At 42.5% G+C, this 27038-nt stretch overlaps 1 pseudogene; it reads right to left on the bottom strand.

Annotated features, from left to right (window-relative positions):
- Window positions 1-564: 564 nt before the first annotated feature.
- The window catches only part of LOC142451736 (heterogeneous nuclear ribonucleoprotein H3 pseudogene), an 85478-nt pseudogene continuing 59004 nt past the window's right edge, over window positions 565-27038 (bottom strand).

Genomic DNA, 27038 nt, shown 5'->3' with positions numbered 1-27038 from the left:
GATACATGATCCCATTGACACCTCATGATCACACAGGGTGGTGTGCTTCTTCCATGTGGGCTTTGTTTTTTCTCAGCTAGATAGGCGATTGTTTACCTTCAAACCTTTAAGACTCCAGACCCTATCTCTTTTGAGAGCCTGGCACTATCAGCTTTCTTCACCACACTTGCCCATGCACCCAGATTGTTAGAACAAAGTATTATTGCATTAAGGGAGTACTTGAGTTGAGGTCCAATGTCTATCTGCAACCTTAATTCTTAACAGACAGATATGAGTCCATCGTTCTATTCCCCTCTCATTATATATTATATATGTTTACATATATACATGCCTGTATTTAGGTCTCTATAAGTGTCCCTTGCCTCCTGGTTCTTTCCTCTATTTCCCTTTTACTTCTCTCTTGTCCCACCATCATGTTCAGCCTTCATTTGGATTTAGTAATTCCTCGAAAATTTCTTAAAATACAAAAGAAATTAAATCTGTCAGAATGGCTGGTAAACCAGATACTGTGGCCAGGACTTACATGTGGTTGATTACATGTCAGCACCCATCATTCATCTCCACTCAGGCACCACGGCCACAACCACCCAAGTCCTCAGAAAGAAGAACCATATCCTTCCCTGTCATTATTCCCCATTCCCACTCTTCCAACAGATCCATACCCTCCCTAATTATCCATCCTATCTTTGCTGTTGCCTCCCATTCCAGAACCTCCCATTCCAGAGTAGAATTCATGAAGAGTTCAGTGCAGCATTGCTATATTTATGTTTAGTGGTGTCACGTTCTTTTGTTTGTTTGTTATTTTTATGTTTAGAGGTGTCAGCTACTGCATCTTCATGCGTCACAAACAGCCTCTCCTGTGACTCTGCCATTGGGTTCCAAGGTCAATATGAAGTTGTACCGGGGTTGATGGTGAGAAGAACTTAGTAATATCATTTTCAGTTGCATGAACAGACAACCCTCTCATAGGTCCAAAATGACCGCCATGAAAACCTTAACTTGAATCGCCAGCACCACCATAACCATCTCCTCCCATACCTCTTCCATCTCCACAATTACTATCATCACCATCATACCCATCACCTCATCATCACGTTCCATCATACATACTTCCACACCCAGCTCCATAATCGCCCCTCTTCCTCCTGTGGGTCTCTCCTATGGTCCCGGTGGCTGTTCCAGAAATCTTCTTGGTGGGTCATAAAATCCTCTGCTTTCTCTTCTGCTACCCCTGAAGAGCTCAGTATACCTGGAAATAATGGAACTCTTTCCTCTTTTCTGCAACCAAAAGGCAGTCCATGAAGCCATGCTGCCTAGCCATCACTGGCGGCATTTGGACCGCTCTGTTGCATAACCCAATCCACCTTGATCCCGATAGATTGAAAGGCCCCTTTTACCTCAGACACCCCAGGAGACAGTAACTGTGTGTCCGGTGCACATCAGGTGCAGTTGTTAGAAGGGAGTGCTCCCACAAAGGTCCTTCCAACCTTTTCTGAAGGTGGCAACCTCTAAGGGTATGTGGTAGTCTGGGTACTTGAGAGAAACGAATCCACAGAAACTCATATGTATAAGAGAGCGGTTTATATAAAGGTTAAGTGCACGTCAAGAAAACATCCCAACCCAGTGCTTCCCAAGCCCACAAATCCAACACCATATGTCTGACACCAATCTACAAAGTCCTCCTCTATCCCACAAAACACGCACAATGCTGCCAACTGCAGGAGGAAAGCCGAGTCAGTGAATGTGTAAGCATCTCAGCACTGGCTGCTCCAGCTCCCAGGGCTGCATCGGGGTAGGTCCATGCAGCTTCTCCTTGGGGATGTCTTGTAGGAAGTGAGCCTTGCCAGCTGAAGCAGGGAACTGGCTAAGGCAGCTGCACCCTGGTCCGACCATCACAAAGCAAGAGACCGGAGAGCTAGAAAGGCGAGACTCACCAAGCCATTTATCCCTGTGCCCTTCAATGAACTCCACACGTGTTTATTGGCCAGGTTGGCACAATAAACTAATTACCTCAAGTACAACAATGTTCTAATAGGTACATTATACATTGGATTTTCAAATTCTTTTTACAAAGAAACAAACTTGAATTTTATACAAAAATTTAATTTGCTGAGATTTCCCCTATCTGGAAAGTTCATCTTCATTTAACCAAAGGTTAGTTAATATCTTCCCATTATGATGAATATCATAAGAACAAAAATTAAATCTCTACTGTATCAGACAATTCTTTATATTTGAATATATATATCTAAACACTTTTATCAAAGCAATTGATAGTTTGCTTGAATCTCTGGGTGCTAGTACTCTTACTGTGTTCTTTGAACTAATTTTAACAGGTTAAGTGGTTTGAACCTGTTCTAAAGCCAGTCTGCTTTTGTTGTAAACAAAAATATTGCATAAAGTTAGCTACTTGTTTTAAGTTGATTTATAGTTTAATGAACCTGAAAGTAAGACAGTGTGGCTCATAAGTCAGCTTCTTCAAAAATTATAAGTTGTAGAAAAATTATACTTTTGTCAAAACATGTGAGCATCTATGCTACCACACTTCAGCTCTTGAAAATCAAACATGATTTGCTTGATCTTAGCAGACAGCAAGAAAATCTATGAACTTCACAACAGCCAGCAAGGATAAAATAATTTTAATACATTTTCTTATATTTTCCAATTCCAATCTCATGCCTAATTTCATAAAAGTGCGATATAGAAATGTTCCTGAAGAAATGTAATTAATCCCACTGGCCAACGTAGATGTTACTCTTTTATAATTTTGATTTTTCAGTCTATTAGAGTAAAGCTTTTTATATTAGTTGATCACTGGTGTGAGAAATTTTACAGCTATTGAAAATCCAGTTAACATACTCCCTCTGCTGGTGAGTAGTTGTCTACCTCAAGCTTGATGCTCCCAACTGTATTATTTCATCCTCTACTATGGTGTTCTTTTACGCATCAGATTTTCTTTTCACGTTCAGACTTTCTATAACATATTTCTTTCCTTATAAAGACCTAATGGAACTATGTAATCTATGGAGGAACAAAATATGAAGGCTTCTTAAAAACATGGACCTTAATATATCAATGAATGCTTAGTTTATGCAAAAAAAAAATTTTTTTTTGGCTGCTCCAACCACTTTGAAGAATTTGAAAGGATTATCAAAGGAGCCTGCTGGCATGCTGAGTTTAATGTTGCACTATGGGTTAATTGTTAGGCTGTGAACAAGCAAGATCAAACCCATCTGCAACTCCCCAGGGAAAGCTGAAGCCCGCGCTCCCATGAAGATGTACAGCCCAGGGAATCTTGTTATGAACAGTCCATCGGCTCGTTAAGGAGAAATACATTTCTCTCTGCCTGTCCTCTCTGCTCTGAAAGCTTCTATTCTAGCCCAGGTCAGCTTCATGTCATAGTTGCCTCCCTCAATTTCCTATTGTTTCCTATTTCCAGTCATGCTCTCTTTACCTCCATCAGGAAACTGTCTATGAACTCTACTGCATTAATTCCACACCCCTGCTCAAAGTCAATAGCATTCAGCAATCGTGTCACGAAGGTATCATCCAGTGCCACATTATTAGAACAAACTGTTCTTGTACTAAGGTAAGATTTAAGTACAGGCCCAAAGACCGTCTGCTTCCTTGTATTTACATATATAGACAAATATATATATATATATTCATATATACATATATGTATTTATACCATCCTATAGATATAAGTTTTACTTTCTTCTTCTTTTCTCTCTTTATTTTTCATTTTGTTTGTGGCTCTCTGGTATGTACTCGTGAAGAACAGGACATCTTACAACGTGACCCAAACAAGAGCCAGACACTGCTGAAGAAGTTCATGTCAGGGATGGAGAATTCTGGGAAGGTGGATCTCTCCCCTAAGGACCTTCTTCTCTATAAGAATCTCGAATTAAGTCTGACTTAGAGAAGGCTGTCAAACATAAAGAGAAACTGTTAGAGTTTGACAGAAATAGTGTTCTTTTTTCCTTCCTCCCGCCCCACTATCATGTCTACCCATTGTTCACCTTTCAGTAATTCCTCTTGGATACATATTTCAATTGGTCAGACATGATCAGGAGCACTACACCCTCCTCGCCGTCAATTTTAGAACTCTTGCTATTCCCCTGTCCCTGTCATTATTAGTTGGCCACTCCCCTCCCCACCCCCTCTTTCCCATCCCCTCCCCCAATGTTGGTCCTTTGCCCCTAGGGAAGCAATAAAGCCCACATGGAAGAAACACCTCAACCTGTCTAATCATGAGGTGTCAACAGGATGAGGTATCAGAAGTTCAGAAACGAGCAACCAAATCTATGTGAAGGGGTGTGGATGTAGTGTAGAGTAGACTCAAACACCCGTCTGTAAGATAATTGGACAGTTCCACACAGAAGGGATGGTATATCCAGGATGCGGTATAGCACTCATGATGTAGTTCTTTAATATTTCCTCTCTTTCCTACGATAGTCTTAGTCTTGCCTCATTAATCTTGCTAGATCCGCATATGTTCATTTGTATAATTAAGATCATTTGATGCATGAAAGCCAAGATAGATAACCCTTCAGAAACAGTAATGGGAATGATTCCCTGAGGGTAAGGGAAGTGGGGGAGGGGTGAAGAGGGAGCTAGTAGCAGTGATGACTGTATAACCCACTGGAGGAGAATGAATACAGAATTGTAGGAGAACGGATACATTGGATGGTGTAAAATACAGGAAAATAATAATAATAATAATATATTAATAAGGGTTCTTGGGGGGTTGAGTGGGGAAGGAAGGGGATCAAGGGAAGCTGATATCAAAGAGTTCAAGAAGAAAGAAAGTGTTTTGAAACTAATGGTGGCTGTAAACATACAATTATGCTTGATTTAATTAAATTATGGATTGGTATATGATCTGTAAGAGCTTGCAATAAAATGATTAATAAAAAGTCAAGAGCCACTGTGAAACACAATCAGTTATGCTTTATTTTTTTCCAATAGCTGTAAAGAAGTTTAACTCTCTAAAATTAAATGCAAAAGTTTGACGCTGAGCATATAGACACTGTTTGGGAGAATGGGTTACATTGATTTCATTAGATTCTCAATCCCTTCATGCAAACAAAAGAATGTGTTACTTCTGTATGTCTGTATATACCATACCTCTCTCCAGTACATACAGTGCATACAGTATGTATACATACCTCTCTCCAGTACATACATTGCATACAGTACATATGCCATACCTCTCTGGTACATACAGTGTATACAGTATGTATACCATACCTCTCTCCAGTAATACAGTGCATACAGTATGTATACTGTACCTCTTTCTAGTGCACACAGTGCATACAGTATGTATACCATACCTCTCTCCAGTACATACAGCATGTATACCGTACCTCTCTCCAGTATATACAGTGCATACAGTGTGTATACCATGCCTCTCTCCAGTATACACAGTGCATACAGTATGTATACCATACCTCTCCGGTACATACAGTGCATACAGTATGTATACCGTACCTCTTTCTAGTGCACACAGTGCATACAGTATGTATACCATACCTCTCTCCAGTACACACAGCATGTATACCGTACCTCTCTCCAGTATATACAGTGCATAGTGTGTATACCATGCCTCTCTCCAGTATACACAGTGCATACAGTATGTATACCATACCTCTCCAGTACATACAGTGCATACAGTACATATACTGTACCTCTCTCCAGTGCATACAGTGCATGCAGTATGTATACCACACCTCTCTCCAGTACATACAGAGCATACAGTACATATACCATACCTCTCTCCAGTGCATACAGTGTATACAGTATGTATACCATACCTATCTGGTACATGCAGTGTATACACTATGTACACCACACCTCTCTCCAGTACATACAATGCATACAGTATATATACTATATATATCTCCAGTATATACAGTGTATGCAGTATGTATACCACACCTCTCCAGTACACACTCTGCATATATTATGTATACTATACCTATCTCCAGTATACACAGTGTATGCAGTACATGTGCCACACCTCTCTTCAATACACACAGTGTATACAGTATGGATACCATACTTCTCTCCAGGGTAGTACATACAGGGTAGTACCTTTGTTTTGCTGGGTCCAACACCCAGCATACCTTTACTTTTTATATCCATCACAATGAATTTTTTCCTTCTCTTTGGATGTCAGTAAACCACCACCTCCTCCATGTTGTTTGTTCTAAAACAAGAGCTAAGGACAAACAAAAAGGATCTAGCAATAATGATTATATAAAACAGAGAGAAACATCAATCTAAGACAAATCAGAGGATATTAAAAATTTAGGGTCACAGAAAGAGATGAACCAGTCAGAGTACACCAATGAAAATACATCTTTCCTCTAGTTCTTTAATGCTTCCTCCCCACCACTATCATGACCTCAATTCTACTTCACAGATCCGACTAGACCAGACCATGCACACTGGTACAGGTAAGAGCTGGAAACACAGGGAATCCAGGACAGATAAGCGCCTCAGGACCAATAATGAGAGTAGCGATACCAGGAGGGATCACATCCAGTGGTCCGGAGTGGTCGTTTTTTTTTTGTTTGTTTGTTTGTTTTATTATTGTTGGGGTTTTTTTTTTTTGGAGGGGGCGCTTGTTTTGGTGGTGGTCTGGGAACACTACTCAATCCACTGCATTAGAGAAAGACAATATTTTGATGTGTTACATAATTTCCTTATCTAGTAAATGAAAGTGTATCCGTTACTTAGGAGAAACAAACTTTTAAAATTTGAGTGTCGGGGGCAAAAAATTGATGCAAGGGCCTTTACATAAGGAACATTGAGAAAGTAATGACCTGTGAGCTCTACAGCAATTTTATAAAGTATGCTCTTCAACATATGGCTGTGTTTAATACCAAAGCTTCAGTGGAAGCAAAACACTTAATGGTCAATGGTGACTTGCAAATGAATGAGGATTTTTGGTAACTTCTGCCCATAGATAAAGGCTATAGTTAAGACAATCTTAAAGAATCCAGAGTTCATTAAATATGCAGTTCCCTAATTTGATCACATGTAAGAATCACACACACACATGAACAAGACCACCATCGAGTTGATTCCAACTCTGAGCAAGCCTACAGTAAGAAGTAGAAGTGCACCTGATGGCTTCCAAGACCGTAAATCTTTATAGGAGTGGGATGCTGCATATGTATTCCAGAGACCCACTCTAGCAATGTAAGATCTCTATCTTAAGCATACAGAATTTGCATTTTGATGAGGAACCAGCGTCATTCTTGGCACAATATACTTTGAGACTATATATGTCCTGGCTACCAAGCATAGCATAGAGTTCAAGACATCTGTCCTCTGCAGGACCATAACCCACTATGGTCTAGTACAGCGTTACTAACAAAAATCATGGTGGTGGTTGTTTTTATATGAAATGCTCAGTTCTGAGTTTCTGAAAGTTGGTAGTTCATTCTTTGAATATACATTCATCATGTCCTAGGAAGCTACTGATCCGTCCTCTATAAATGTGGTGTGAGTGATGGCTTCTTTAAAGGGAGTGAAGCAGGGTTGCTTTTAGGTTTTTATTTGTTGCTCAATGGGATTTGGTTTGGGTCTGAGAAGAGAATTTATTTGCTGATGTCTCTGCTCTCTGTAGCCTAGTTCCAACACGGAAAGGTGTGTCATGTTAGGTAGGAACAGAGTGACTCGGGTGGTCAGCTTGTTGATCAGGTGTGCCCTGGGTCTTGTTGGTAAGGATGCTTCGAAATGAGGATCACTTTGAAGGGGAATGACCCTTAGTAAAACGAGTTCCTTCCTGACATTTGCTAAATAACAGTGTCTAACTTTGCTGGTGCAAACCCATGCTTGTTGTCAATGAATTGAGCACATATAATCTGAATATAGATCCAATGCTGGCATCACACATTCTGATTACTATTACAAAAAGAACTCAGAAGTAAATGACGCTTTTTCTCTAGACTTTGCAGCTCCAACTGTGTCATCCAAAGTCTTCCTAATGATCTAAAAGTCTTTTTTTATAAGTGCACTCCACTCTAAGTAAGAAATAATTTTCCCGAGACATTTTAGTAAGTTTATATGTATTTTATACATGTTATTGCTTTTCTTTTTCATTTTGAAAGTTTCACCACCTCATCTGAGCCACAGGCTTGTTAAAGTTTGACTTGAAGGGTCTTCAAAGCCTGCTAATAGCCATTCTGGAAAAGAAAAGCACAGCACAAAACTCAGGAAAACAAGATTTCTCAAGCAAGGTCCTGCTTTCACAAAAGACTGAGTAGCTCTTGGGGAAGCATGATTTTACCTGAGTCCCTATTCCAGGAAAGATAAGTTTTTACTAAAACTTAAAGTAAATAATATTGTGTATAATGTTGTCCTTTGTTCAGATTTCTGCCATTTAAGAAAATCTATTAAATGACACCATCATAAATTTAAACTCCTTCCAAAAATGTTGCCAGTTGGTATGCTATGCATAGTCTTGATGTAACATGTATTAAGTCAAGTACGTAGACTTTTATTTTTAAGAATGTTGTTTCACACTTTGTTCAGTAGACTAATGAACTATAAACATACAAGTCTCCATGACCCTGAGAACAGAAGAACTAGGTGGTCTGCAGCTCTGAAAGAGATTGTTGAAGATGGTACTGGCAAGCCTGGAAGAAAAATGTGGCACGAACCTCCAAGTCATAGAAAAGATAAAGAATTCTGGTCAGATAAAGATAGGTGGAACTTTCAAGAGTTTGATTCTAAATCACCCTTCAAGATTTGATCTAAACTCACTTTTTGATCAAAGATTAGATGGGTCTACAAGAGAAACAATAACACTAGAGGGATACACACGCTTTCGAATAATCAACCATCTGAGATCAAAAGAGCAGCATTTATGCAAAGACAAAGTCCAGAAGGGTTAGGAATGAAAGAGGAATGGACCCAGGAAGCATAAGTAGGAAGTAGGATAAATGACGTTACATTGTTGGGATTGCTGTCAGTGAGATGAGACAAAATGCATATGAGTCTTTGACTGGAATACTGATGATCTCTCTAAACCTTTATCTAATTGATAATAAAGAGTTTTAAAGTAACAACTGTGAATCACTAGGATTACATTTTTAATGTCCACTTAAATTATTTTTTAAATCATTTCATTGGGGGTTCATATAACTCTTATCACAATCCACGCATGCATCGATTGTGTAAAGCACATTTGTACACTCGTTCCCCTCATCATTCTCAAAACATTTGCTCTCCACCTAAGCCCTTGGCATCAGCTCATCATTTTCCCCTCCCTTCCTACTCCTCCCTCCCTCATGAACCCCTGATAATTTATAAATTATTATTTGTCATAGCTTACACCAAATGACGTCTCCCTTCACCCACTTTTCTGTTGCCCATCCCCCAGGGAGGAGGTCACATGTAGATCCTTGTAATCAGTTCCCCTTTCCAACCAACTCTCCCTCTGCCCTCCTAGTAACACCACTCACACCACTTGTCCTGAAGGGCTCATCTACCCTGGATTCCCTGTGTTTCCAGTTCCTATCTGTACCAGTGTACGTCCTCTGGTCTAACCAAACTTGGAAGGTAGAATTGAGATCATGATCATGGGTGGGGGTGGGAGGGGGGAGCATTTAGGAACCGGAGGAAAGTTGTATATGTTTCATTATAGTTACATCGCACCCTGATTGGCTCATCTCCTCCCTGAGACCCTTCTGTAAGGGGATGTCCAGTAGCCTACAAATAGGCTTTGGGTCTCCACTCCGCACGCCTCCCCCTCGTTCACTATGACAAGATTTTTTTGTTCTGATGATGCCTGATACCTGATCCCTTTGACACCTCATGATTGCACAGGCTGGTGTGCTTCTTCCACGTGGGCTTTGTTGCTTCTGAGCTAGATGGCCGCTTGTTTACCTTCCAGCCTTTAAGACCCCAGACACTATATCTTTTGATAGCTGGGCACCATCAGCTTTCTTTGCCACGTTTGCTTATGCACCCATTTGTCTTCAGTGATTGTTTATATCTCCACAGGGAAAGAGAGTCCAGACTTCAACCCAGTGCTCCAAGATGTTAATGCAACATATCGGCATGGAGTAGGGAACCAGTGGAGAGATCTGAGGGGCCAGCCCCAATCCCAACTATTATGTGGACACCTGCTCCTCCCCCCAGAATAATTTATTTCAAAGGAGAGCACTGAATCTGCCACTCCGGGAGAGGGACATATTTGATAGGAGCACATGAAGGGGAAGGAGAGAGTGGAGCACATCCTGGCCCACCAGGCATTGAGGACAATGTTCCCAATTAGAGCAGCCAATCCCCAGAGAGGACCATATGGCCAGCCCCACTATGAGACCTGATGTCCCTCACTGACCTATAGCCCTGCAGGGGACACCACCGGAGACACAGTGTGGGAATTGCGCCTGATCTGATCGGGCCACACTGAGGCAAAACACTAAGGGGGTGCAACAGAATGGCAAGGGAACAGACCGGTGTGGTCCCAGGGAATGCTGAAGGTGGATTTTGGGGGCAGGGCACAGTGCCCCAACAGACTGGACTGGAAAACACTCCTAAGGGCCAACAAATAGTCCTTGAACTTACTACAAGCTTTTCTTTCTTGTGTTTTGTTTTTTGTCATTGGTTTGTTTTTGTTGTTGTTTTGTTGTATATTGTTGCTTGGTTTTGCTCTGTCTTGTTTTTGTGCATGTTATTATTTCTGCAGAACAATCTGGAGGAGAAAACAATGGAACTGACAGTTCCACGGGGACATGGGAGAGGGGGAGGGGAGGAAATATAGTGGTGTTAACAAACCCAGGGACAAGGAAACAACAAGTGATCCAAATCGGTGGTGAGGAGGGTGTAGGAGGTCTGTTAGGGCATGATGAAGGGTAATGTAACCAAGTGGAATTGCTGAAACCCAGGTGGGGACTGAGCATGATAGTGGGACAGAAATGACAGTATAATAGAATAAAGTGTCCTTGTATTGAGGGAATATTTGAGTAGAGGCCCAATGTCCATCTGCTACCTTAATACTAAACCTATACATATCTGCACATAGATTTATTTCTCAGTCATCATTTATATATATATATTTACATATGTACAGGCCTGTATTTAGACCTCTATAAATGCCCTTTGACTCCTAGTTCTTTCCTCTATTTCCTTTTACTTTCCTCTTGCCTTGATCAAGCACCCCCCTCGACACCAATTTTGGATCACTTGTTGTTCCCTTGTCCCTGGGTTTACTAACACCACTTCCTTTCCCCCACGTCCCCCTCTCCCAGGTCCTCCTGAAACATCAGTCCTGTTGTTTCTCCTGTAGTTTGTTTATCCCACCTATCTTATCTAGACAGACCTGCAGAGAAATTACTACGCACAAACACAAGACAGAGCCAAACAAAGCAACAAAAGAAAACATAACAACAAAAACCAAGGACAAAGAAAAAGAGAAAAGCCTGTAAATAGTTCAATGTTTGTTGACCTTCAGGAGTGTTTTGTGGTTGAGTTTGATGGTGTGAAATGCCCTGGCTCCAAAGTCTATTATTCTCTCGGGACTTCCTTGCTCTGCTCCCTTGTTGTTCTGTTGCACGCCCTTAGTGTTTCGCCTCAGTGTGGTGAGGTCAGATGGGTGCAATTCCCACACTGTGTCTCCAGTGTTCTCCCTTGTAGGGCTATGGGTCAGTGAAGGATGTTGTGCCTCATAGTGGGGCAGGCCATATGGTTCTCTCTGTGCATTGGCTGCTCTGAGCAGGGATCTCGTCCTCAGGGCTTGTTCTGCCAGGATGCACTCAACTCTCTCTTCCTCCCCCTTCATTTGCTCCCATGTGCTCTGATCAGACATGTTCCTCTCCCTGAGCTGTAGCTTCAGTGCTGTCCTCTGAAGTAAAGTCTTCTGGGGGGTCCACATAAATTTGTATAGCAAAATTAAAACTTCTTATTCACTGGTCAGTCATAAGTATTCGTTTATTATTTACTATTTCTCACGCATCATTTAGCATACTAATATTTGGGATAAAATTTTTATATCCATTCAACAAACATTTGCATAAGGTTTGTCTGCTTCTGGGAACAGGAATATAAGTAAAAATAGATCTGTGCTTTTCCTGTCCATGGTCTATTGACATGTGAGGAAAGCATGGCTGTTCTTTGTGGGATGTAGTAGATGTGTAGTAGCTAAGTGAACCTTTGAAAAATACACTGTTCTGCTGGGATATAAATAGAGCTTTGTTTCAAATCCTTCTCTAAATTTAGGATTATAGAACGACAAATTGATCAGGATATGTATAAATTGTACAAGGCTTTCCAGGCAAACAGAAAGCAGGATCACATACACAAAGGCAGAACGCGTTCAGCAAAGAGTATCTTGGCCTATATGTTTTACTCAAGTGTGGGATGGGAGTGATTAGGGCAGACAATAAAGGATTTTATGGATAGTGTTTTATGCAATAATCTGTTTAATCTCTGTAGGGTTAGGAAGATCTACTCAAAGCCTACTCTAAAACAGTGATTGTGGAGAGAAAGGGGATTATAAAAATGAACAAAATATTTATGTATGTTCTTGCAATATGTACTAAATAACAGGGCACAGCTGGTATGAGATCTAGGCATTCAGTTGCTAAACCAAAATGGTTGCCAGTTCAAACTCACCCAGATTCCATAGGGAAAAGATGTGGTGATCGGCTCTCATGAAGACTGCAGTCTATCAAACCAACTACTCTGTGATATGGGGTTGTAATGAATCGGACTTTATCTATGGCACACCACACTAACAATGATATATGATCAATTGTTTCCTTTTACAACAACTATCACTGTCAGTTTGAGGCAACTCTTAGTGAATTTATTCTAAAATTAAAACTGTAGATATTTTAGGGGAGATAAACAGTTACCCTGTCCTGAAATTAATATTTACACATTCACTGAACTTAAGAGTTTCTTTCCTTTCATACATTGTTCCACCTTTTTGTCATTGTCCATTCTGAATGCTGTCCACAAGCTACTAGAGTATAACTTGAATGGGTCCTGCATCAGCATTCCTTCTGAGCATCACCCAGAGACTTTCTTCTGCAAGTCGGTTTAGGAGAATGTCAACATCTAAAACTATTTTAAAAGATATAAATATGTATTGAGAACTTTAAAAATGAACTTTAAACACAATATGCTAAGACAGAGGAGAAATATAAACATGCAATTGTTAGGTAGTGTAGCCTAGGGAATTGGGAAGTCCATTTACGCATGCCCAGGAGAGCCAGCAAAGGACAAAGCTGGATTTTCCCGCCAGTGGGTGGAGATGGGTGTTACACCTGGAGCAGCCAACATGGGCCAGGTTACTGCAGTTCAGCCAATGGGATCGACCTGGGGTCATTCACCACGCCTCCCCCAGGACCCCTTAAGAAGGCAGGAACAGAGAGGGAGAGGATCTTGCTTGGTGGTCTGGTCGTCTTCGTGGGAGGAGAGAGATCCTTGCGTGACCTGGGGCAGTCTCTGCCAGGCCGCACGGTCAAAGGAATCCTATGTCAAGTGTTTCTTTTCTTACTCCATTTCATTGATTTTTTTCCCAACATTTATCCCTTTTACTAGTGTCTTCGCTGTACAAACCAACAAGTCACCTTTTTCCTCACAGCCAAAATTTTGCTTTTAGCATACTTGATTGTGACTGGTGCTTCCTTCCAAAGGAGGGTTCAAAATGATTAAGCACCAGATGATTAACCTAAGGGTTCTTACCCATCCAGAAGCCCCTTGTAAGAAAGCCCTGGTCATCTGCTTCCGAAAGGTGAGACCCTTGCAAGTCCTCGAGAACACACTTCTACTTCACACACACCTGGTCACCTGGAAGGACACTGGCTTTGTTGTTTGCCTTTGTTTGGTCTACATTTGGGTTCGTGTGGCTGACATCTTCAGAATACAGTGACCCTTTCTTATCACGGCCACTTGTGTCTCCCTTTTTAGAATTGTGTGGTGATGAATCAGTAAAAAGTGCACTAGAATGAGGAGGAGAAATGGAGCTTCTTGAGGTGGGTACTGTTTGAGGAGGAAAGGTTCTAGAAGACGGGCACGGAATTATCATACGTAGGAGAGTGAGAGACAGTGGATGGTGTGGGGAGGAGGAGGCATCTCCTCCATAGTATTTGACTGTAGGAGGCATCCGGCTGATCAAGGTGTTTACTAATGGGTGATCAATTAATCCCCTGTGCCTCTGTGTCTTTGCAGACAGAAGCACTGCAAAATGACTGTTATTTGTGACTTTGCTGCTAAAAACATTGAGAGATAACTGAGTTATTTATGATCTCTTAGAGACTCTCTTGAATCTTGCATATCCCTGTGATTGTCTTTGAACCTAGTGCTTTGATTATTCTAAGGTTAAGAAACTGTGACTAATTAAGTAACATTTGCATAGATAAGAGTTTAGGAATGTTTAAGTTCTTTGATATTTGTTTTGTAACCAACTCCCTTGTGTAAAAAGAGTATAAAAACCAAGCTTCAAATATACTTGAGACTTCAGTCCATCAGATTTAAGTCCTCCCAATTCCATGCTTTGTATATATCTCTCTTTTCCTTTCATCCACACGCCTCATTTCGAACCCAGCTTGTTGCAGGATAGCTGGTCTAATCCCCCGTATTTGACAACATTGACTTGATATCGGCGAACCACATCTCTCTGGATGATATTGTTTCATGCCTGGACTAGACCAGCTCTTGCCTAGTGGAGTTACTGTAGAGTCTTTGGTTATATTCAACCATTCCCATGGACTCCAATACTCCCCTTATTTATATCTATAGTCCTACTCTCTGCCCTCAACAGCCATATTGTTTTTCACAGCTTGCACCTCAATACAATATCCTTAATATTACATTTATCAGTGTTTCTTCTAAACTTTCGGCTGATCTGTTCTTCCTCTCTAAACAGTGAAAACCACCTGCATTCAGCTATCTATTATCTAATGTGCATTCTGCGTCTCCTCAATCACTGACATTCAATCAGTTGCCATGGCCCATCCCTTCTCCCTTTGCATGAGCACCACAGTGTCTTCAGATGGATCTTGGCAGGAGCATATAGTACTGCTTAGCAATTGGTTAAAAAGGGGGGGGGAGGTAATTAGACAGGAAATTAATAAAGATACTGAATATAATTCTGTGGGAAGAGGGATGGGAGAGGTAGTCACTACTCCTAAGTCAGCAATGTCAGTAAAGTTAGTGGAGACAGAAAACTACCTGTATGTAGGATGCCTGGTAGGGCTTGATCAAGGGCAATGTAACCAGGAGGAATTACTGAAACCCAAATGAAGGCTGAACATGATAGTGGGACAAGAGGAAAGTCAAAGGAAATAGAGGAAAGAACTAGGAGGCAAAGGGCATTTATTGAGGTCTAAATACAGGCATGTACATATGTCAATATATTTATATATAAAGATAGGGAAATAGATCTATGTACATATATTTATATGTTAAGTATCAAGGTAGCAGAGGGACATTGGGCTTCTACTCAAGTACTCCCTCAATACAAAAACACTTTGTTCTAGTAATCTGCCATTCTGTGATGCTCACCTTCCTGATACAATCACTGAAGGCAAAATGGGTGCAGAAGCAAATGTGATGAAGAAAGCTGTTAGTGCCCGGCTATCAAAAGATATAATGCCAGGGGTCTTAAAGGCTTAAAGATAAACAAGCAGCCATCTTGTGAAGCAACAAAGTCCACATGGAGGAAGTACATCAGTCTGTGTGATCATGAGGTGTCAGTGGGATCAGGCATCAAAGAACAAACAATCATATCAATGTGAATGAGGGGGAGTATGAAGTGGAGACCCAAAGCCCATCTGTAGACAATTTGACATCCCCTTGCAGAAAAGTCTCAAGGAAGAGATGAGCCAGTCAGGGTGCACCAATGAAACATAAAACTTTCCTCTAGTTCTTTCATGCTTCCTCTCCCAACTCCACCCCCACACTATCATGATCCTAATTCTATCTTACAAATCTGGCTAGATCAGGGGATGTACACTGGTTCAGATAGGAACTGGAAACACAGGGAATCTAGGGGGGATGATCCCATCAGGACTAATAGTGAAAGTAGTGATACCAGGAGGGTAAGAAGGTATGGGGAGAAAGAGGGAGCCGATCACAATGATATACATATAACCTCTTCCCTGGGGGACAGAAACAGAAAAGTGGGTGAAGGGAGACACCGATCAGTGCAAGACATGAAAAAATAATAACAATTTATAAATTATCAAGAGTTCATGAGGTTCAGAGGATTGGGAAGGGAAGGGGAAAAATGAGGAGTTGATACCAAGGGCTCAAGTAGAAAGCAAGTGTTTTGAAAATGATGATGGCAACAAATGTGCTTGACACAATGGATATATGTATGGATTGTGATAAGAGCTGCATGAGCCCCCAATAAAATGATTTTTAAAAGAAGAAGAAACCAACCTGTAAAAGAGCGCTTGATAGGACCCATTCTCTTACCTTGCATCACAGTGGGACCATGACAGTACTTAAGAGAAGGAACTGAGGTAGGAAGAGTAATAAGTATCCTGACCTCATCCTTTCTCATCCCCCTGACATTCTCCAAACACTGCACATCATTAGCTGAACTTAACTGGAAATATAAAAGGATAAAAATATCCATTGACGTGTAACAAACTATCAAAGCTCTAGACACTGACAAGCCGCTGGAGAACAGAAGCTTATGAAGGAACAAAGTAACAACATAAGACACAGTTGTCATGGTTTTCATTCCTCAAGTTACTTTAATAATTCAAGACCCCATTGTCTTCTACCTAGTCTGCTGTCCTGTAAGGACCTACCGCCTCTCGCCTGGTACAATGAACAAATTTCCATATCCCCCAGATGGAAACACGACCTCTATTTTCCAAAGTGTTTCACTACACAAACATTATAGAAGAGTTTGCAACAAAAATCGTGAATGGCTCTTCTCACAAGAAAGGCAAACCCACGGAGACGATCTCCTGTAAATTTCCAACCACACCACTTGCAAGTGATCTTTCTTTACTGTCAATCATCAGAAGTCCAGTTCCTGCTGCCAGTGATCAGAAATCCAGTTCCTAATCCAATATGGTACACAAAAAGACCAACTTATCTCCTTCCTAAATTTCAATGATAAGCTCTAATCCATGTTGGCTTTGGGAGGTTTAAAAGGAAATGAAAACCATTTCATATTTGAGGCTAAAAACTTTATTATTTAATTAATTACGGAAAACCAATGTTGAGCTTGGGCTTATTAGGCACAGTCTAATTTGGCAAAAAATATTGATTTTATCTAGTTTAAAGAAATATTGATTTTAGAGTTTTATTGGTTAGGTTAGCAGAGTAGCTTGATGCAAATTTGTTTTAAGTCAATTTGACTTACTTTCCAAGTGTGAGGCTGTCCGTCACCCATGATTGGCTTTCATATGTGTGTTTAACTAAAGGGATTAGTTGTTGATGAATCAAAGATGTTTAAAACCAGAACTAGTAGTTGTTACCCTGTCTTTAGAACTGTCATTGACTAATGAAATAAGTTTAAAATAAAGTTTGTTGGTCTGCTGGTTGCCATGATTATAGAGCAATCGGTCTTTTCATTTAAGCTCATCAAAAAAGAAAACCAATTCTTAGAAGGCTTCTTTCCAAACTACATCATCATTGAGTGAGGACCAATATTTTTATCCCATATCTGCGGCGTTCCCTTTCACACCCAAGATATTATGATGTTCATTCCCCGCTATATAAACAACCAGAATGTACTCGCTTTGAAAGATATAAAGAGCTCAAACTTAGCACAATTGAGCCACCCACTTGCCTCAGATACAAATCACTCCATGCTGTGCTAGAAAATAGCATAGCAAAAGAAAAGAAAATAGCCAGGTGCACAGCCAAATATATCACACATGCTACGATCCTGCCCCGTACAACCAATGCCCGACCCTTAGATGGCTAAGTCCTGAGCAAGATAAATGACCTTTACTTCTGCAAGGATAGAAAGACTCAGGACCATACCTGATGTGTTTTCCCAAAACAGGAGGCCACAAATGAGAACAATGTTTGAGAGGTTCATCTGTTTGTTATGACCCTGATGAGGATAACTGAACCAGAGAGCCATCAGTGTTCTGTCTCGGGTTCCTTTATTGCCTGATACAACCCTTTTGTTTATCGATCCTGTGTTCCTCCACACCCTCTCAGTGTGGGCCTTCCAGGATTTTCCTATACAGTTGGGATGCATTCAACTAAAATCCATGATAAAAACTGGGAGTCCAAGTCAGGCCTTAACTTATAAAACGAGGCTTAGAAACTTTCAGTGCTTTGGATCCTCACCCACTGCCTTCTCTTGCCATTTTTTACATTTCTAGTGAAAACAAATTCGATTTTGCAAATCTTCACAGGCTGTTACACGTTCATCTTGCTAATAACAACAAGTGCTCTTGTCTATTTGGTAGCATGGGAAGAACTAATGCTATTGGACATAATGCATCAGTTCATCAAACACGTCCATGCTTCATCTGTCAATTGCATCCTTTACTGAAGACTAGAGTCCAAGCTTTTTCAAACAGCTTTGTACAAGACATCTAGAGCTCTAACCTACACCCCAGAGGTCAGTGACGGGCAAGGAACAGTGTCAAATAACTACCGAAGTTCAACCTAAATCCAATTGCTCTTAAGTCCACTTTGTACCAATAAGTCATTTGTAATAGACAGAGTTTATAATATGTTCGGTGGAGTTATCCAAATGAAATAGAAAACATAGTTTCTGGCCTAAGCAGATGGGCATAATTTAATGGTGAAGAGCAAATTAAAAACTAGATAACGTGGGAAAAGATAACATATAAATTACAAAATGAAATCCATCCGTCAGCTCTCAAATTAAATGTCACCGGTTTCCCAGACCTCCATCTATTTGATTTTGGTCTCAGAAAACTCTGACAGTTCCCTTGTTTGGATGAATCCAGTTGTTAATGTTTACATATATCTATGGCTAGTTTATTAATGTCCATCTCCATACAAGTTTCACAAAAGCAAAGTCTATACCTGGTTTATGCTGTTGTTCTCCATTGACTCCCCACTGTCTAGTCTGGTGATTTGAACCTAGTAGTGCTGCTTTGTAAATAATTTTGAATAAATGGCTAAGTGTAAAATGCCTTGTTGTTGCTGTTAGGTGCTATCACGTCGGTTCCCATCATAAAGACCTTATGTACAACAGTACGCAACACAGCTCAGTCCAGCACCACCACCCATGATTGGTAGGGTGCAGCTCACTGTTGATGTCCCTGTATCAATCCATCTTCTTAAGGATTTTCCTCTTTTTCACAGTCCTTCTGCTTCGCTAACCATCATGTCCTTGTCCAGGTATTTGCCTCTTCTGATAATGAGTCTAACGTTCATAAGATGAAGTCTCTCCATCTTCTAATGAACATTTTGGTTGTACTTTATCCAAGACAAATTTTTATTCTTAATTATAATTTTAAAATAGTATGAACTGGTGGAAAGAAAGCAATAATCAAAACAACATTAAAAACTGTAGCTACATCCCAGTCTTTAACTGACACCAACTTATTCAGGAACCCTACATGTGTCACCCTCTCTTCCCTGTATTTCCCCACCACGAAATGGGAGTTGGAGTCCCTGCACTGTACAAATAGAAGTGCAGCTCTTAAGCAAAAGGTTGGTGGTTCTAATCTACCCAGAGTCACCTCAGAAACAAAAAATCCTTGTGCTCTATTTCCAAAGAAATCAGCCATTGGAAATCCTCTGGAACACAATTCTAATCTGACACATGCAGAATCCAAAACTGGCTTGATGGTAACTGTTACAGTGGGCATTAAAATTATCTGACCAAAATACTCTTTTGCTTCCTTGCTATTCCAGTTACTTTTACTATATACGAGCAACCCAAAACATAGAGGTATGACACACCATTTTGCTATGTTCATGGATCCTGTAGGTTAAGAATTCAAGCAGAGTATACTGACTCCCTGGTTGTTTGGACTCCAAGCTGTTTGCAGCTTTTGATGGATGATTCAATGGCTAGACTGTGCCTCAAGGGGCAGGCAATGAGGGCATCTTCACTCACCTCTTCGGCCATTGATGATGATTGTTGAGTAGGACCGCAGTTGAGCAGCTGTCTAGAAAACCTGTGTGGTCTCTAATACTGGACTGACTCGGATTTCCTTGTTCTGGGTTAGCTGAGTTCCAAGAGTAAGTAAATAAAAAACAAACAAACCAGGAATAACTGATAGCATCTTTTATTATCTAACTTCAAAAATTACATACTGTCACCTCCACCATAGTCACAGCCCACCCAGGTTGGAGGATATGGAAATATAGATCCTACCACTCGAGAGGAGTGTCAAAAGCATATCATATTATAGGCAGTATTGCTGTGGCATTTTGGAAACTCACAATTTAGCCAGTAACTGTGATAACCAACATATTTTGAGGCGAAATGTCAAGCTTCATTTTTAAGAGTTAATTTATGTCCGATCTCAATTCCTCATTAATTTAGTATAATCCATGAATAATCATGTATTTCAGAGACTTCCTTGTGGCATTGTTGTCTTCATTGTGCTAGTTTTGCTCTGGTTCTTAACTAAAATTCTAAGTTCAAAAAAAAACATCGAAACTCTGATTTTTTTTAAGGTAGATGAACATAAATCACCAACTGGAAGAAGGAAAATAAAACAAGTGGCTAATCAATATGAACAAGTTGACAACCCAAGTATGCAAACCAAAACAATAAGTTGATGAATTTTAGCTACTAAAAACACAGCTTCAAGATGATACTAGAACCCACTGCAATTGAGTTGATTCTGGCTCATTGCAACTCTAGATGATGCATTTGGAAACCATCAGCTGCTCCGTGGGAGAAAGATGAGGCTTTCCCTCTCCTGAAGACTTACAGAAACCCACAGGGGAAGTTTGACCCTGCCCTATAGGGTTGTTATGAGTCAGAATGGACCCCATAGCAGTGAGTCCAGCCTGAGAAGGTTTCCAAGGTTGGAAACCTTCAGAGAAGTAGACTGATAAATCTTTCTCCTAGTGAAAAGCTGTAACTCACTTGTTGGGGGAAAAAAAAATCAAAAAAAGTTAAATCAAAATTGGTAAATTTCTGACGGAAGCTTTTCCTTATGAAAATTTACCTTTCTCCTCTGATAATTACCCAATAATCGTATTGTATTCATTTTGGGTGCCATGAAGTCAATGAGTAACTGTGAAGGAACCCTGGGGCATAGTGGTGATTCTTTGGTCTGGTATCCTCAAGCTCAGCAGTTTGAAACCAACAGCCTCTATGCAAGGGAAAGACAAGTTTCCTATACCCACAAAGAGTCACAGTCTGGGAAACTCACAGGGGCAGTTCTCGCCTAGCCTATCCAGTCGCTTTGAGTAAGCATTGACTAAGGGGCAGTGAGAGAGAGATGGCAGAGTAGAATTGCCCCATATACGTTCCAGTTCCTTAGCTGAGATGCTCCTTTGTGTCCTTTGCCACATGTTGTCCTGAATGTCTGTGTTTCAGACATAAATTTCATGTACCTTTTTATGCCCCTTTTCATAATTGTTTGGATTTCACCCAACAATTAACCTCCCCCACTGAGGATCAGAGCTGTTCTTCCCTTATAGTTTCGTAGCACGAAAGCCCAGAACTACATGGAATTGATTTGAATATTTGAATATGTATGAGTCCTACCTAGACAGACTTTATCATATTAGCATCATTTCAAAAAAAACCCCATTCCTTGCAGCTAAATTGTGGTGGGCGGTGAAAATCTGCTGAGAATGCTTGTGCAAAAGCATTAGCTAGTTGATTTTCTCAGGTTTGCATCGGGAGCAAGTGTATGCTAGAACAAACACAGGAACCATGGGTACCAGCAGCCATCCTGGCCCCTGTAGGGTATTCCTAATGGAATCTATTTTACTGACTGTGTCACTTCAATCCCAGTCCCGTGTGGAGGCAGTCACTTCAGCAGCGCCACTGTTGACCATTTTAAGTTCCTCTTGTCAAATAACTAGAATGCCTGATATTTTTCCTTTCCATGAATCTGGTAGAATCAAATGAATTTTGTTGCTGTGTTTCTCTGAAGTGGGCATCAAACAATGGGTGTTGGGCATTCAGCTTCAATCACCCCTTTGTTTCCTCCCCAGAGATGTCAGGTGCTCCCTATAATGCGCAATATAACCCAAGCCCATTAACAAGTGTTATATATCATAGAGACCCTCTGTGGGTTTCTAAGACCTTAACTCTTTACAGAATTGGGACGCCACCTCTTTCCTCCAGGGGAGCAAATGGTGGTTTTGAAATGCTGACCTTCCAGTTAGCAGCCCAACTCATAACTACTATGCCACCATGACTCCCCAGAGCTCCCAGAGGATCCCAGGTCAACACTTACTTCCTCTCAGCATGCCCCTTCCAGGTGTCTCCCCAAACCAGGACTTTCCCAAGCGAGTTCCCAGGAAATCTCTAAATTGTTATAATAGATAGCACACGAGTATTCAAATTATTCCAGAAAGGTAAATGGCAGGTGTGACCCGTATCAATTTTATAATTGAGAGATCTACGGCAGAGAGTTTGGTGAGAAGAAATAACAGATAGGGAATTATAAACATATATCATTGTAAAAGACGTGTTAATTCACAGTTGTATTATACATAGCCAGACAGCCAATGACTCACTCTGTGGTCCTTCCTATAAGACGCAGAGTCCCAGGAGCCCTGCTTACACACACCACGTTTCTACTCATTGAGGCTTGGTTACAGGAGCCCTGCTTACACACCCACTGTCTCTTGCCATTGAGGCTGGGTTACAGGAACCCTGCTCCAACCCTCCCCACCCCCCCCCCGACTGTTTCTTCCCAATGAGGCTGGGTTACAAGAGCCCAGCTTACACACCCCACTGTTTCTTCCCATTGAGGATGGGTTATAGGAGCCCTGCTTACACACCCACTGTTTCTTCCAATTGAGGCTGGGATACAGCAGCCCTGCTTACACACCCCACTGTGTCTTCCAATTTTGGCTGGGTTACAAGAGCCCTGCTTACACACCCCACTGTTTCTTACAATTGGGGCTGGAATACATGAGCCATGCTTACACACCCCGCCCGACCCACTGTTTCTTTCCATTGAGGCGGGGTTACAGGAGCCCTGCTTACACACCCACTGTTTCTTCCCATTGAGGCTGGGATACAGCAGCCCTGCTTACACACCCCACTGTGTCCTCCCGTTTTGGCTGGGTTACAAGAGCCCTGCTTACACACCCCACTGTTTCTTACAATTGAGGTTGGGTTACAGAGCCCTGCTCCCCCCCCCCCACCCCCGACTGTTTCTTCCCATTGAGGCTGGGTTACAAGAGCGCTGCTTACACACACCACTGTTTCTTCCCATTGAGGCTGGGTTATAGAAGCCCTGCTTACACACCCACTGTTTCTTCCCATTGAGCCTCGGTTACAGGAGCCCTGCTTAAACACCCAACTGTTTCTTCCCATTGAGGCTGGGATACAGGAGCCCTGCTCACACCCACTGTTTCTTCCCATTGAGGCTGGGTTACAGGAGCCATGCTTACACACCCCACTGTTTCTTCCCATTGTGGCTGGGTTACAGGAGCCCTGCTTACACACCCCACTGTTTCTTCCAATTGACACTGGGTTACAGGAGTCGTGCTTACACACCCCACTGTTTCTTCCCATTGTGGCTGGGATACAGGATCCCTGCTCACATCCCACAGTTTCTCCCATTGAGGCTGGGTTAAGGAGCCCTGCTTACACACTCCACTGTTTCTTCCCATTGTGGCTGGGATACAGGTGCCCTGCTTACACACCCCACTGTTTCTTCCCATTGAGGCTGGGTTAAGGAGCCCTGCTTACACACCCCACTGTTTCTTCCCATTAAGGCTGGGATACAAGAGCCAAGCTTACGCACCCCAGTGTTTCTTCCAACTGACGCTGGGTTACAGTAGCCCTCCTTAAACACGCCACTGTTTTTCCATTGAGGCTTGGTTACCGGAGCCCAGCTTACACACCCAGTGTTTCTTCCCATTGAGCCTGGGTTACAGGAGCCCTGCTTACACACCACTGTTTCTTCCCATTGAGGCTGGGTTACAGGAGCCCTGCTTACACAGCACTGATTCTTCCCATTGAGGCTGGGTTACAGGAGCGCTGCGTACACACCCACTGTTTCCTCCCATTGAGGTTGGGTTACAGGAGCCCTGCTACGCACCCCAGTGTTTCTTTCCACTGAGGCTGGCTTAAAGGAGCCCTGTTTACACACCCCACTGTTTCTTCCCATTCAGTTTGGGTTACAGGAGCCCTGCTTACATACCCATCCGTTTCTTCCTATTGAAGCTGCGTTAAGGAGCCCTGCTTACACACCCCACTGTTTCTTCCAATTAACTCTGGGATACAGGAGCCATGATTACACACCCCAGTGTTTCTTCCCACTGATGCTGGGTTACAGGAGCCCTGCTTACACACTCTGCTGTTTCTTCCCATTGGGGCTGGGTTACAGGAGCCCTGCTTACACACCCACTCTTTTTCACGTTGAGGCTGGATTACAGGAGACCTGCTGAGATACACACAGTTCTTCCCATTGGGGCTGGATTACAGGAACCCTGCTTGCACACCCACTGTTTCTACCCATTGAGGCTGGGTTACAGTAGCCTGTTCACACACCCCACTGTTTCTTCCCAAAGGCTGGGTTACATGAGCCCTGCTTAGACACCGCATTGTTTCTAATTATTGAGGCTGGCTTACAGGAGCCCTGATTACACACCCACTGTTTCATCCTTTTGAGGCATGGTTACAGGAGCCCTGCTTACACATCCCACTGTTTCTTCCCATTGGGGCTGGGTTACAGGAGCCCTGCTTACACACCCCACTGTTTCTTCCCATTGAGGCTGGGTTACAGGATCCCTGCTTACAAACCCACTCTTTTTCACGTTGAGGTTGGATTACAGGAGACCTGCTGAGATACACACCGTTTCTTCCCATTGAGGCTGGGTTACAGGATCCCTGCTTACACACCACACTGTTTCTTCCCATTAAGGCTGGGTTACAGGAGCCCTGCTTACACACCCACTGTTTCTTCACTTTGATGGTGGGTTACAGGAGCCCTGATTACACACCCCACTATTTCTTCCAATTAAGGCTGGGATACAGGAGCCATGCTTACACACCCCAGTGATTCTTCCCACTGAGGTTGGGTTACAGGAGCCCTGCTTACACACTCCGCTGTTTCTTCCCATTGAGGCTGGGTTACAGGAGCCCTGCTTCCAGACTCCACTGTTTCTTCACTTTGATCGTGGGTTACAGGAGCCCTGCTTACACACTCCACTGTGTCTTCCCATGGAGGTTGGGTTACAGGAGCCATGCTTACACCCTACCCCCCCCCACTATTTCTTCCCATTGAGGCTGGGTTACTGATGCCCTGCTTACACACCCCACTGTTTCTTCCCATTGAGTTTAGGTTACAGGAGCCCGGTTTACACACACACTGTTTCTTCCCATTGAGGCTGGGTTACAGGAGCCCTGCTTACACACCCCACTGTTTCTTCCCATTGGGGCTGGCTGGATTACAGGAACCCTGTTCACACATCCCACTGTTTCTTCCCAAAGGCTGGGTTACATGAGCACTGCTTACACACCGCATTGTTTCTAATTATTGAGGCTGGGTTACAGGAGCCCTGCTTACACATCCCACTGATTCTTCCCATTGAGGCTGGGTTACAGGAGCCCTGCTCACATCACACTGTTTCTCCCATTGAGGCTGTGTTACAGGAGCCTTGCTTACACACCCACTGTTTCTTTCCATTGAGGCTGGGTTAAGGAGCCCTGCTGACACACCCTACTGTTTCTTCCCATTAAGGCTGAGATACAGGAGCCATGTTTATGCACCCCAGTGTTTCTTACAACTGAGGCAGGGTTACAGGAGCCCTGCTTACACACCCCACTGGTTCTTCCAATTGAGGCTGGGTTACAGGAGCCGTGCTTCCACACCACACAGTTGCTTCCCATTGAGGATGGGTTACATTAGCCCTGCTTACACACCCATCCGTTTCTTCCCATTTTTGGCTGGGTTACATGAGCCGTGACTCCACACCACACAGTTGCTTCCCATTGAAGATGGGTTACAGTAGCCCTGCTTACACACCCACTGTTTCTTCCCATTGAGGCTGGGTTTCAGAGCCCTTCTTACACATCCACTGTTTCTTCCCATTGAGGCTAGGTTACAAGAGCCCTGCTTATACACCCACTGTTTCTTTCCATTGAGGCTGGGTTACAAGATCCCTGCTTACACATCCACTGTTTCATCCCATTGAGGCTGGGTTACAAGAGCCCTGCTTGCACACCCCACTGTTTCTTCCCATTGTGGTGGGATACAGGAGCCCTGCTCACATCCCACTGTTTCTCCCATTGAGCTGTGTTACAAGAGCCCGGCTTACACACCCACTGTTTCTTTCCATTGAGTCTGGGTTAATGAGCCCTACTTACACACCCACTGTTGCTTCCCATTGAGTCCGGATTACAGGCGCCCTGCTTACACACCCCACTGTTTCTTCCCATTGTGGCTGGGATACAGGTGCGCTGCTCACATCGCACAGTTTCTCCCATGAGGCCGTGTTACAGTACCCTGTTCACACACCCCACTGTTTCTTCCCAAAGGCTGGGTTACATGAGCCCTGGTTACACACCGCATTGTTTCTAATTATTGAGGCTGGGTTACAGGAGCCCTGATTACACACCCACTGTTTCGTCCTTTTGAGGCATGGTTACAGGAGCCCTGGTTACACATCCCACTGTTTCTTCCCATTGAGGTTGTTTTACAGGAGCCCTGCTTACACACCCCACCGTTTCTTCCCATTGAGGCTGGGTTAAAGGAGCCCTTTACACACTCCACTGTTTCTTCCCATGGAGATTGGGTTACAGGAGCCCTGCTTACATCCCCCACTCACACTATTTCTTCCCATTGAGGCTGGGTTACAGGTCCCCTGATTACACACCCACTGTTTCTTCAAATTGAGGTTGTATTACAGGAGCCCTGCTTACACCCCCATCCCCTCTGTTTCTTCCCATTGAGGTTGGG

This window comes from Tenrec ecaudatus, chromosome 6, assembly GCF_050624435.1.
Source record: "Tenrec ecaudatus isolate mTenEca1 chromosome 6, mTenEca1.hap1, whole genome shotgun sequence".
In the NCBI taxonomy this organism is placed as follows: domain Eukaryota; kingdom Metazoa; phylum Chordata; class Mammalia; order Afrosoricida; family Tenrecidae; genus Tenrec; species Tenrec ecaudatus.
Note: the sequence above shows the minus strand (reverse complement) of the source record. Positions and strands in the feature narration are given on the sequence as shown.